This window comes from Dipodomys merriami, unplaced genomic scaffold, assembly GCF_024711535.1.
Source record: "Dipodomys merriami isolate MVZ:Mamm:240054 unplaced genomic scaffold, mDipMer1.0.p SCAF_4, whole genome shotgun sequence".
NCBI lineage: Eukaryota > Metazoa > Chordata > Mammalia > Rodentia > Heteromyidae > Dipodomys > Dipodomys merriami.
Window position 1 is genome coordinate 73,433,867 of NW_027205603.1, and position 14,083 is coordinate 73,447,949.

A 14,083-nucleotide genomic window follows, 5' to 3' on the forward strand; every position below is an offset into this window, starting at 1 on the left:
CTATGTCTGTTTCCTACAGATGAAGACTTCCCTCCCCACAAGGAAGAACAAACATTGTTAGAAATCAGTTGGCTCTCATCACCAATTTTGATGATAATTTCTAATGACAACGAGGAAGGTAAAGACTATTGGAAAAAACTAGTTACTACCAAAGTGCCTTGTAATAGAGGAGGGGAGGAAACAATATGAGTAAATGGATTTATGTAATCCAAACACGTGCAAAGCAAAGGGATTTTGTCTGGGTCAATATCCTGTAATCTTAGCTACTTGGAAAGTGGAAATAGTAGGATACTGACTCGAGACCAGGCCAAGCAACAAACTGGTGGGACTCTGTCTTAAAGAATAATGTAGATGTGGGGCTGGGAAGGTGGCTCAGTGGTAGAGCAATTGCCTTGCATGCTGGAGGCCCTGGGTTCGATTCCTCAGCCCCACATAAGCAAAAAGACAAAAGCCGGAAGTGGCACTGTGGCTCAAGTGGTAGAGTGCTAGCCTTGAGCTGAAGAGCTGAAGGAAGGCGCCCAGGCCCAGAGTTCAGGCCCCATGACCGGACCCAAAAAAAAAAAAAAAGAAGAATGTAGATGTAAAGTTCATTTTCAACATAACGTCTTGTATATCTCATTGGTGCAATGGGTCCACCTGTATCCCTATTTAAACAATTTATTTTTTCCTGTTCACTCCACAACTTATACCAACATCAAATACAGTGAAAACAGGGTTTATACAGTGGGGGAAGGACATACAAAGCACAAAAAAAATCTTATAAATATGTTAGACACATATTTATAGAATAAAAAACATTTGAGTCCTTAACTTGGGGTTGATTTCGCTTAACATCAACTTATCTGACTATTGCTGATTGTCTCAGGCATATACTGGCCAGGGGTGGGGAAATGGGGGAGGGAGATGGGAAGGGATGGGGGATGGTAAGAGGAAATAAAGGTGGAGGCAACAATGCTTGATAAGAAATGCACTCATTACTTTGCCCATGTAATTGTAACCCCTCTGTACAGTCTTTTCACAAGAAAAAAAGAAAAAGAAAGAAAAAGAATAATGTTGATAGAGTTGCATATATATGTATATATATATGTGTGTGTGTGTGTATGTGTATGTATATATATATGTATACATATATATATATATATATATGTATACATATATAAATATCCCAAGGTACATAGAAAGTAGAGTTAGTAAAACAAGGTTGTGAGATCAAACCAGGCAAAAAGCATGAGATGTTGCCTGAAAAATAACCAAAGCAAAAACAAAAAAGAACTGTGTTTGTGGCCCAAATGGTTGAACTCTTGACAAGAAAGCAAGTTTCACTGAATTTAAACCTCTATATCACTAACACACACACACTCACACACATACACAAACACCCATATACCATACATGCAAATGAAATACAAGTAAATATGCCAGTCACATTTTTCAAAAATTAAAAGGCTGATGTATCTTTGAATGACAATGCTAACATCCAGAAAAATGAAATTGTTATAAATTCAAATCAAGACAACATTGAGATACTACCTCATCTCAGTTAGAATGGCTATCATCAAGAACTCTAATAGCAACAGATGCTGGAGGGGATGTGGACAGAAGGGAACCTTACTGTGTTGTTCGTGGGAGTGTAAAGTTGTTCAAGCACTCTGGAAAGCAGTATGGAGGTTCCTCAAAAGACTCCACATAAAGCTCCCTTATAACCCAGCAATCCCACTGTTGGGCATTTACCCAAGTGATCACAAACAAGACCATACTAAAGCTACCAGCACAAATATGTTTATTGCAGCACTATTTACCATAGCTAAGATATGGAACCAACCCAGATGTCCCTCAGTAGATGAATGAATCAAGAAAATGTGCTATGTATACACAATGGAATTCTATGCCTCCATCAGAAAGAATGACATTGCCACATTTGTTAGGAAATGGAAAGACTTGGCAAAAATTATATTAAGTAAAGTAAGCCAGGCCCAAAGAAACATAGCTCCCATGGTTTCCCTTATTTTTAATAACTAGTATATGTCTGAGACAAGCAGAAATGGTCACGTAAATTGATGTTAGGCGAAATGTACCCTAAGATAAGGATTCAAACGTTTTATTCTTTCTTGCAATTGTTTCTAGCACATTTATAAGATGATTTCTTTGTTGCTTTGTATGCCCCTCCCCAACGATATAACCCCTGTTTTCACTGTATTTGGTGTTGTTATACTTTGTGGATGAGAAGGGAATAAACAAATAGGATACAGTTGGACCCATTGCAACAATGAGATGTACAAGTCCTTACGTCGAAAAACGAACTTTGCTGGGGGTAGGGGGGACTGGTGGGGGTGGGGAGAAGCGGGAGAGAAGGAGAGGAAAATGGGAAGAGATAGGAAGGGGAAACAAAGGAGGCAACAATGCTTGACAAGAAATATACTCATTACCTTGCCCATGTAATTGTAACCCTTCTGTACGGTATTTTCACAATAATAAATAAATAAATAAATAAATAAATAAATAAATAAATAAATGATGAAAGTTTATTCCCTTAGTAGATCCCTAATACCAGATCCTCAAAGAATGGAAAATAGAAATAAATTGTTTCAATTTGGTTAGTAACTATCCAAACAAAATGTTAAGACATGTTACTACGTCAATTTTTTCAACATTTGTTTTCAAAACTACAAACTCTAGTTATGTGAAAAGGGAGTAAAATACAAGTCACTCATTTTTAACATATATTTAAAGCAGGTGATATAAAAATACATTAAACTTGGAACAGGTGCTCGTACCAGGTAGAGAGGTTTGTCTTCTGTGGTAGTGAAATAAAATTATCTCAAGAACTTCTAGTAAACTTCACATAAATGTTTAAAATTGTCTTCTTTCCTAAAAGAATAAATATATGCCAGATGCAAATGGCTCACACCTATAATTCTAATTACTCAGGAGCTTGAGATCTGAGAATTGCAGATTCAAAGCCATCCTGGGATGGCAAGATTGGAGGATTCTAACTGAGAATTAGATAACTTTCTTTTTTGTCTCAAGTGATTTGATGGAGGGACCTTTACACTAATCCTCATAATTTTCCTTCATGGAAGAGCAATTTCCAGAAATAGAAAGTATAAGAAAATTTCCCATGAGTGTAATTTATATTACCATTTGCTTTTCTTGGAAGGAAGTTAATAATGCAATTGTCTTGGCATGGTCTTCTAAGCTGTACATATTCTACATAGAACACAAGATTCAGTAGGTACTGAATTGAAGACTGTATTTAAGAACTTTTCTTTTCCTCTGTTTTACTAGTTTTCTTTTTGTTTTTGCATTTATGTATGTGAGTGCATGTGTGTGTGTGTGTGTGTGTGTGCGCGCGTGTGTGTGTGTGTGTGTGTGTGTGTGTGTGTGTGTGTGTGTGTGTATTTCAGTACTGAGGCTTACACTCAGGGTCTAGGCAATATTCTTTAGGATTTTTGTTCAAGATAGTGTTTCTACCTCTTGAGCCGCAACTTCACTTCCAGCTTTTCAAAGTTGGAAGTTGGAAAACGCAATACAGATATGGCAAGTTGTTTCTATTAGAATGTCTCAGTGAAACTTTAAGGGCACATGATCTAAGAAACAATGATATTTATGAATACCTGCACAGTATTAGCATTTTGTGATATTTTGTTTTGGTTCTTGGTGAAAACTATTAAAAACTATTAAAAAATCAAAGTTTTCATTGTTAACATGGAATTATTCATCTATTTTGATTATTCTATAAAATGCATCTACTTTCATTATACATTTTCTGTGTCTGCCTGGTTCTTAATTTCTTTTTTCAGTGAACCGAGTTCTCTGTTGGATGAATGTGGAACCACTGATTTTCAATTTCTTCAAAATCTTTATTGTTATGTACATGAGAGGTGATTTCTATGCTCCTTTCAGGGTAAAACAGAACCCTGTGGTCTACAAATAAGATATTTTTAATATTGGTACTTTCAACCAAACAAATTATACACATTAAATATTCTTTGTAAAACTTAATTTTACTTCATATCTTTTATATGACAAATCATGAAGTATTCTGATTGGCTAGTTATGTTAAGGCTTTGGTCTAATCTTAACATGAATCTGTGTTACATAAGCTCAACTTGTTGTTTTAACCAACAGAAAAATTGTACAACTAGCAGAGATAACCAGAGGAAAACGAATCTAAAATTATGTTGTGAATCTACATAAACCCATAAGTTATTTGCCAAATAACTTAATTTGTCTAAGTTTCATATCCTTGTATGCTAGTCAGGGAAGAAAAATTCTCATTCTAGGTGCTGTTATAAAGCATTACAAAACAACACATTTGAAGTTTAATAGGTAACACATACAATAAGTCCTCAATAATGCAGTTTATAATGGGGACAGTATTTACTTAAACAAACTTAAGCTACGATTTACAAGACTTTCAGATCCACTCTGAAAACTGTTTTTTGGGTTTTGTGTTTGTGTTTATCTAGGATTGCATAACAATTGAGAAATAATCAAACATTTAATCTCTAACTATTCATTAATCCAAGTTTTAATCTATAAATATAGAAATGAGTATTTTTATAAAAATAATAAATATTTCCATTAAAGTAATAATGATATTCCTAGCTTTAAGGTTCCATGTTACTCTGCTGCATACACTTGGCATTAATTGAAGCTATTTATAGTAAAGAATCAACATATAGAAATATTGAAAAAATCTCTGTTGGATCTGACTTTCAGATTTTATAATAAATCAGTAGGAAGATAATTAAGAAAAATAGATGTTCTTCTGTTTTTCTGCAACTGATCACAAGGATAATATTGCGTTGAAGAACAATTCTGGTCTCAAGTAAATGGAATACAACAATAAAATAATTGACAATACAACAATACAACAATAAAATAATCATTTCCATCCTACTTAGTAACTAAGGTCTATAATAGACCAGAACTCTAAGGGGAAATGATAAGACCAATTCAGTAGATAACTGTGAGGTTAGTGAGCTTGCATCATGAATTTTATAACATATATATCACATGTATTTGGTAACCTATGAAAAAAAACTCTGTACTATAGAAAGATGAGAGAGGATGTTCTTAACTTTTTATTTTACATATTCCTTTCAAGTCCTAGTAAAATCTAAACTCAGATTCCAAATTGATATAAGAAAGCCTCAGTGGCAAAATGACAAAATTTACACTGCATTGCATTATATAGAAATAACCTTTCAAACTGTAATTGATTTCTGCTGTATGATTAAATTTCTGTTGGCAATACTTAAAGAATAACTGCCAAACAGCAATTACATATGGTGACAGAATACAAAAAATTGCAGTAGAACACTCATTCTGTGTTTGATTAATGTATAGAGTACCATATACTATTCAATTTGCAAACAATAAATTGATTTTATTTGCAAATTATGATTATAGAGTGTGTTATTTGCTCAGCTTCCAGTGGTTTACTGTAATTTTCTTTGTCAGAATATAATCTTGATTGAAAGAAATCTTATACATAATCAAGATCCCATCTGGTGGTAATAGCAACCATTCCCAGAATAATATTTATTATTTGTTTAGTATTGTATGTGTCAGGCATTTTTTAAGTATTTTATTGTGATCATCTCAATAATTCTATGAGTTACTGCTATAAACCACATGGTACAGGTAGGAGAATACGTAGGCAAATGAGTCATTTCCTATGTTTCTATTGATACCAAGTATTGGAATCCCAAGTTAAATCAGTTCATATAACACCAACACAACTTTCTTAACTTTTGCGTTATCTGCTCCTCCATACACTGCTCTTCCATACATAAAAGCCCAACTGCACAAGACAATTCAATAATTAATTTTGCTTAAAATGTAGAGAATATGCTATTTCCATAATAATAATCAATCAAGCATACAGATTTTAGGTCAAAATAAAATTTTTTTCTTATCTAATTATGTAGACTGGTTAGTTGGACTTTTAGTTTGCAAACACAGTCATTGGTGGAGTAAGGAGAGTGGGCGGGGAATGACATCTCACCTGACCCTGTAAGAAAGTACCAAGAAAATTTTAAGAAGCACTTGGTTATTTCTTGAGACAATATGAAGGATGATATATCAGCTTTCATTTTTCTTCTTTTTCCTTCACATTATACTTAATTGCTCCGTTATCCATAGCTAAGAAGCTTATTCTGCCACTTCTATAAAAATGTATCACAAAAAAAAAAAAAAAGAAAAGATCTGTCTGGGCTGGAAGGTGGCTCAGTAGTAGAGTGCTTGCCTTGCATACAAGAGACCCTCAGCCCCTCAGCACCACATAAACAGAAAAAGCCAGAAGTGGCGCTGTAGCTCAAGTGGTAGAACACTAGCCTTGAGCTGAAGAGCCTGAGGGACAGTGCCCAGGCCCAGAATTCATACCCAACGACCAACTAAAAAAGATCATGTATCAACATAGCAGGTTCTAAATATTTCATTTAAAATGTGAAATACTTTTATTAATTAAGAGTCAGGAAGTAAATTCTACAATGAAAGCATTCTTACTTTCAAATTTCCCCTGAAAATGAAGTGAGTTTTAAGAGTAGTGTGGCACCTTTCAGCGATGGTGTATTTCTATTTAGTAGATGGATGTCCACTCAGAACTGCAGCATCAATATTCAACTGAAGCAGGGATTTCCAGTCCTGGCTGCTCTTCCAGAGAATGGTTCAGTGGATCCCCAAGAGTGTTGTAACTAACGTGTTCTAATGTGAGTGAGAGAGGCTTGTAAGACACTGCCAATAATATCTATTTCTGGAAAACATTGTCCTTTTAAGCCACAGTACAAGAAAATAGTCTGCTTTGTAAAGGTGTGTGTATTTGAGTAAACTCCCCAGAGTTGTAACATCTACAACTTTTCTTTACTAATATAGGAAGAAAAACAGTGATCAAAAAAGATTGGGCTGATTAAAAGGTAGCTCACATTATTTTAAAGAAGGATATGACACTGGAGGCTTACATATAAAGAATATATGATAGACTTGCTCCTTATTGAGAGAGTTTAATATTTTAACCTCTCTTCTATGACAATATAGCAGTATTTTGGTTTCCAAGTAAATCACTGGAATCTATGTTAGGTTAGAGTCTCTCGGAAAATTTTCTTTTATGTATTTATCTTAAATACATTTTTATTGTAAAAATGCTGTACAGAGGGGTTACAGTTACATGAGCAATGAGTGAGTACATTTCCTATCAAGTATTGTTACCTCCTCCTTTGTTTTTTCTCCTACCAGCCCTTTCCCTCCCACCTCCACAACTACACTCCTCCCCCCACCTCCTAAATTGTAAATTTTGCTTTTCCACATAGTGTCTTGTACATCTCATTGCTATAATGGGTCAGCCTGTATCCTTAATTAAGCATTTTGTTTTTTTCCCTTCCCCTCCCCAAATTAGAGAAGTGTATATACAAGAAATTTGGAAGAAATTTTCTTTTTATGATTGTTACCCCTCTTTTATGTTTCTGATCAAGTATAAATTATGACAAAGGTATTTGCCAAAATTATTTTATAATTTTATATAGTAGTTATTAAATGTTTATTCTAGTAATCAATAGGATTTTTAAAGCCTGTGACTAATTTGCATTTTCAAAATCATACCATTTAAAAACTAAAATTATACATTTATTTAAAAACACTTTTGTGCATTTATTTGTTTTTACTTACAATTTGTACACAGGTGCTATTGTTTCCAATGCATTATGCTATATCTGCATGCCTATGTGTGTGTATATGCGAACAAGTTGGAATAAATGGAGTTGGCATTACTGTATTTTAGTGGACCCCTTCTCCCATTAAGTAGGATTTCATGAAAGTGTATGTTAGTTCACAAGATAAACTGTGTACAAAATAGGATATTTACAATCATGATTCCATTCATGAAAAGTTTATTACCAGTCTCAACTATTGTTTACTTTTCATTGACAACAGAGGTCATTTAACATAGATGTTTTGCATATGTCACCACCAGATGGCATTCTTGGGTCTGTAGTCAGGCACAGACATTTCTGAATTAAGAACTACTTCATTGAGTGAATCTTCTTAGCAAAAATGTGTTGGTATCATTTTTATAAATGTGTTATCAATTAGGTGCAAGTGCTTAAAGATATTTAGTTCTGGTTGCTTCCTTTATACACTTCAGGAAATTTGTTTCATTTTTCACACTTTATGTTGCCATCTAAAAATAAATGCTATTGGATAAGAGGCTCCATTGAAACAATACATAATATGAAGCAGCTGTCTGTCCATGGCACTGTGGAGAAAGGGCTGCTATAGCAATGAATCCTCATGCTTTTAAATAGCATCACACAGAAGAGAACTATGCAGTAGGGTTCTTTAACTGACTTCTAATTAATTCAATGGCCGAATTCACTGTTTATTTCCATGTCCATGTGGACATACTGAAAATTAGTGGGTAGGAGCAAACAAGAAATACTGAGAACTTTTGATTTTATTATAGATTATAAGGAACAAACTGTAAAATATTGAGGTTCTTTTCTAGTAGGTTGTCTTTGAACTGGTTTATGTTAAGATCTTTTACATTTGAAAAAGTTAAATGGAGTGGTGTAGATATCAGTGAGCACAAGATGATATTTTACTATATGTTACTGTAACTTATGGGACTTTTTTCTTAAAAAGATGCATGGTTGAAATGTTCAGCAATGGGGAGTAAAACACACAGAGAAATTAGTTGCTACTTATCAATTGTGAAAAAAATGATTTAATGGCTTATGTAATAATCTATACAATCAATATTTTCAACATTTGAATCTATATTTTGGCATTTTATATATTCAAAATGAATAATTAAAAAGCAGTTATTAAGATTTGGAAATTTGAAACTGAAGATGACTTTCCAAATGAGGTTAAGGAATATATTTGGGGTTTTTTTGGCTTTTTTCACTTAATAAAGTTTATTTTTAAGTGTTTTATTTTGTTTTTGGGTCCAGTTGGGGGCCTGAACTCTGGGCCTGGGCACTGTCCCTCAGCTCTTCAGCTCAAGGCAAGTGCTCTACCACTGAGCCACCTTCCTAGTCCGCTAAAGCTTATTTTTTAAAAAGAAGAATAATTTATACCTTTGGCAAAATAAAAGAACTTGTAATATAAATGTTTCTTAGAAAACTATGAAAAGATAACATAACAAATATTAATAAATCAGTATAACAGCAGCAAAAATAATAATGATTCTATTGCCATGACAATTGAAGATATTTCTGATTTTACCCAGCAATATTTCTGGAAGGTTCTCTGCATTCTTCCTTTCTCTTAAAAATGAAATATGCTTTTATTTTAAGAACACCTAACACATACAAGTCTAAATTTAGGAAGTTGATCAAGGTTATTTATTTGTGTCACAAAATAATTCTTTACCAAAAAAGTTTACAAATGTTTCTGTTCCTGATCCTTAAAATACAATTTTTTTGTTAAAATGTTTAGAGTATGAGTAACCAAATACGAATGTCCTCAATTTCTTTCTGGTTATATCTCTCTTGCAAAAGGTGAGATGTACAGGCCATCAGGGAGTAACAAGAGTTGGACGTCAGACCTGACTAGAGAGAATACTATTACTCTCAGCATTGAAGAAATGGCCGGGGACACAGCTCCTCACCAATTTTTGGTTTGTCCCATCCTGAACTCTTATCTTTCTTGTCTTGATGACTTTCTAGTAAACTCTGTCCCTATCAGGTACTCTCAGGATTTAAGAAAAAAAAAAAAAGGAGGAAGTCATAGGGAAGAGACACCTGAATGAATTAGTGAGTCACTCCAGTGGAATGCAGTAAGGGAGAGTAACTGGAAGTTCAGAGTATGAATTCGAATGTGACTGAGAAAAGCAAGAACAATCTGGAAACTTCCATGTGTTGCATGTTGAAGCCCTGTTCCAGTAAAGGCTTCAGACTTCCTGGGGAGCAGCAGAGTTCAGTCCGGTCCTCCTTGGATGTGACAGGTGTTCAGAATAGACGAGAACTGAGAACTTTCTTGTCACACTCCTCCTGGTTCCCTTCACTACAGTGATAATGCTGCTCACAGAACTCCTGGATCCAGCTGCAGGCCTCCAGCATCATCACCTCTGGGACTGTGATCACCACTCGGAAGAAATTCGGATACTCGAAGCACGTTGCTGGAGGCAATGGACAGATTGCTCAGCCACCGACTGCCCTGTGAACTCCACGTCGTTCTCAAATTCTGGGAAATGGTGCATCTCAATGCCAACCATGAGGTACATGGCCCCAGAGGGGCGGTCTGGCTGGCGTCCAGGGATGACCGCCAAGGTTGCATAGCACAGATCAGCATTGGACTTGAGGAAAATTAGGGTATGTGGTAGAACTCTTGAGGGGTACAACGGAGGATGCTTTTCAGAGCTCCCTGGACAATGGTACAGGGACTCAAGATTCGCTGACTCAGATTCACCAGCCCATCTCAGATCTCATTGCCAAGAATATCTCTTCGGTCATGGATGAGGATCCAGCCCATCCTCCAGCCAGGAACCAGTCAGCGTTTGGCCAGCCCGCCACAGGACAGAATGGGGACATGGGTGCTGAGAGTGGCCAAGGGTTCATATTTGCAATCTGAAAACACCATGTCTCCATACATCTCATCGGCCAATATGGGTGGGAACACACTGCTTTGCAGCCACCTCCAGGATCTTCTAATGGTGACTCTTCCTGAACACCGACCCACAGGGGTTTGATGGGTTGTTGACAACGAGGCAAGCTGTCTTTTCATCAATCAGAGATTCCAGTTGTTTCAGATCAATTTCCCAAGACTGCTCAGGCAATAGATTGTAGAGTTTGACCTCCATTCCCATAGATTCAGCCAAAGTCCTGTAGAGAGAAACTCCAGGTCTCGGAACAAGGATGCTTTGTCTTGGGTTGGCCAATACAGCTAGACAAAGTTCAATAGCCTGACTACAGCCACTTGTCAGAATGACATCCTTAGCTTCCAGCGATGCCTCAGGACAGTGGTAATAGGAAGCAATCTCCTCTCGGCAGGACAGGTAGCCAATGGACGGGGCGTAGACATTGTATTTCCCCGAGTCCAGAGCATCTTTCATTGCTTGGGTAACTTCAGGGTCTGTGGTCAGATTTCCAACATAGTAGGGTCTCCGATGGACAGAGAAATCATGGTTTTGTTTGGATTCGGCTTGACCTTCATGCTGTCCATGATGGCCCGAATGAGATTGAAAGTTTGATTGGCCATGTCAGAGGGCCTCACCGGCCACCGGGGCTTCCTGCCTTTCATTTTTTCTGGCAATGAGCTTCTCCCCGCGATGTTGACATGTGTATCCAGAACTGGAGGCAGACTGCTATTGCTGCTCATCTGAATCATGTAGGAGTCCATCCCCACGAAGCCTTTCCACAAATAGGAGAAGCAGTTCCAATGAGCCAAACCTGAATGCTCACCAGTTCTCTAACCAGGATAGGAATATATTTGTGTAAGTTAATCTTTTTAGACTTCAGGGAAAACTAGTGTTAGCACTGAGTTGAGTGGGCATCAGAGGGAAGTTACAAATAGGCAGTAGGGAAAATATTCTATGTCTAATATGCTAATATGTGTGTGCATCTACATACATATGTATACCTAAAGTACATATATGTTGGACCTAGAAAACATATATACATAGATATATCTCATATACATTATATTTACATTATATATACATATGTATTATATAATATAATGAAGAGGGGGAAAAGAGAGAACATGATGTCTGTTCAAGAGAAGAAAATTGGTAGCAGCACAGTGAATGATGGGTAATAAGAAAAAAAGAGAAAATGGTAGAGAGGATTGTCATACAATACAATTAGTATATGTGAGGAAAAACAGTATGTGGGGGTCAGAAGAACTTGTCATATAAATAAGGAGAAATGGAAGTAGCACTTTTGCTCAAAGTGACAAAGTACTAGTATTGAACAAATGAGTTCTGGACAGCACACAGACCCTGAGTTCAAGCCCCATGACTAAATAATAGTAAGAATAAGAATATATATATATATATATTCTTATATATATATATATATATATATATATATATATATATAGCAAGAGAGACAGACAGACAGACAGACAGATAGATAGATACATAGATAGATACATAGATAGATAGATGATAGAAAAATTACAAACAGATAAATAGTATTACAACATACTAACTTAGCCAAGGATTATATACAAGGGATAAAAACAGTTGTTAAAGGTAAGAATGTAAAGGGATTGACTCAGATTGATATCATAGATTTTATCTTTACCCATTGAAAGGATGACTTTGACAAAACTAAGCAATCAAACTGGAGTCTATAGTAATTGTCAGACAACAACTATCTAACATGTAGGCTTAAATGTTAAAAAGAGGATTTATTTGAATTTGAAAAATCCTTTAGAGCTGGTGGCAGGAGGAATTAGCATTGATGTGGAAACTGAAAGAAAAAGGAAAGGGTGAGATTTAGGTTAATGCAAGTTGAATATGATAATTAGGATTTTGAATGCATGAGACTGACATTTTTGGATCAAGTACCTGAGTCAGGACATTTTCTTGGACAGTGAAACAAGCAGCTGCTGAAATGTGATTTGTAAACTGTGCATCAAGATAGATCTTTCATCACAGTTCTATTGCCCATATCCAATTTATCTCCTGACCATTCTGAATTCAGTGGACAGTTCTTCAAGTGTTTATTATGACTAAGGACTTCTTTCTTGTTTTTCACTTTTATCTTCAGGTCTTAGTTTTCAAGTTTCATTTTTTTACTGGATTTCGTATATTAGTTCATGCCAACTCTTTCTGTGAGTCTTTATAAGCAATTCCATGTAAGCAATGTATCCTACTATATATTTTTCCATGTTCATTGATGTTCATTGAATCTCAGTTCTACTACCACAAACTTAACCTGTCTCCAATAACTATTTTTGGATGATAACTAATTGAGTATCTCTAGTCCTTTGTTTCCAGTAACGCTTCATGATTTGGAGCCAGGTGTATGATCTCACACATGAAATTTCAGCTACATGGGAGGTGGAGATAAGGAGAGTCTCAGCTTCTGGCCAGTGGAAGCAAGATTCTGTCTCAACAAACAATCTAGGAGCTGGATTAATAAATATGTATGTATATATGTATACATACATATATATGAATATCACAAGTTATTTGGGAGGCATATATAAAGAATTATGGACTGAGACTAACTTTAGGAAAAAAACAACAACACCTTACCTGAAAAACAAATAAAGCAATAAAAAGGGCTGAGAAAATGGCTCACGTGGTAGAGCACCTGCCCAGCAAGAGCTTGCCCTGAATTCAAACCAAGAAAGAAAAAGCAAAACAGCAACTTGATCATCTCAATCAGTAACTTATCTTTTTTTCTATCTGACTTGAAGTAACCCTCCATATATTTTTTACTTCATTTGGTGGAGTTTTCTGTGATATGCAGATTTCTATAGGATCAGTCATTATATTGGAGCATTCTCATTTCTGTCTACCCACCATCATATGTTGAGCTATCAGGTACACAGATGTACTCTATGAAGAAAGTAATCACACACATTAAATAAAATAGCTTACAGAAGCTTAACTGACTTGTCTTGACTCTAAGCCACATTACCTCATTCTGTGAAGGATAAGAATAATTAAATTGCCCAGAAGGAAAGCTCCTCCTGCAGTATATTTTTGGTAAGAAGTTGTAAAGTCAGATTAAACATAATAGGGGTCTCTGTCTTTATTTAGGGTTAGATAACAATATCTCTTTTCTCCTTTATTTTTAATATCTCTTAGGAGCTGTACCTTTCTGTTACATGTTGTATTTGATAATAAAAATACCACACATATTTAGCAAGAAATTGCTTCCATAAATAAACATACCAGAAACTAATATTTAATTATTAATGATAGTTCTGCAGCCTTTTTGGGGAAAAAATACCCAGAAAATTTACTTATTGTGATGTATTTAGCAAGTGGACAGTACTCAGAAAAGGCAAAACCATTGAGATAGAATTTGCCTTGTTCTTCGTGGCCTTAGAGGAAGAAGGATGGATTTCCTTTGATAGTTGGTCATTTTGCTATGTTAGGGAACATTTAATTCAAAGAAACAAA

General features: G+C 35.5%; 1 protein-coding gene and 1 pseudogene across 4 annotated transcripts in view; both read right to left on the minus strand.

The window, feature by feature from the left end:
* The window catches only part of Csmd3 (CUB and Sushi multiple domains 3), a 928,259-nt gene that overhangs the window by 424,539 nt on the left and 489,637 nt on the right, over positions 1 to 14,083 (minus strand). The gene's annotated exons all lie outside the window — the stretch shown is intronic.
* On the minus strand, positions 9,951 to 11,340 carry LOC138805529 (tyrosine aminotransferase pseudogene; annotated as a pseudogene).